This window comes from Penaeus monodon, chromosome 21 (assembly GCF_015228065.2).
Source record: "Penaeus monodon isolate SGIC_2016 chromosome 21, NSTDA_Pmon_1, whole genome shotgun sequence".
Lineage (NCBI taxonomy): Eukaryota > Metazoa > Arthropoda > Malacostraca > Decapoda > Penaeidae > Penaeus > Penaeus monodon.
Genome location: NC_051406.1, coordinates 2,338,836 through 2,339,039, shown reverse-complemented (window position 1 = coordinate 2,339,039; position 204 = coordinate 2,338,836).

Sequence of the window (204 nt, the reverse complement as noted above, 5' to 3'; positions counted from 1 at the left end):
TAATGTGTACAGTAACTTAGAATAACCGAGTAGCTAAACAAGACAGTACACAATGGAAGTCGGTTTGTACGTTGAGATGTACACAAGTACACCCATTCTTAAGGGAACTTTTGTTTAAGCACAAGTGGACAGGGAGCGAGAGTAGGAACAGACGCTAATTGTCGATCGCGGAGTTAACAAACTAAAGCAAATCAAAACAACGCA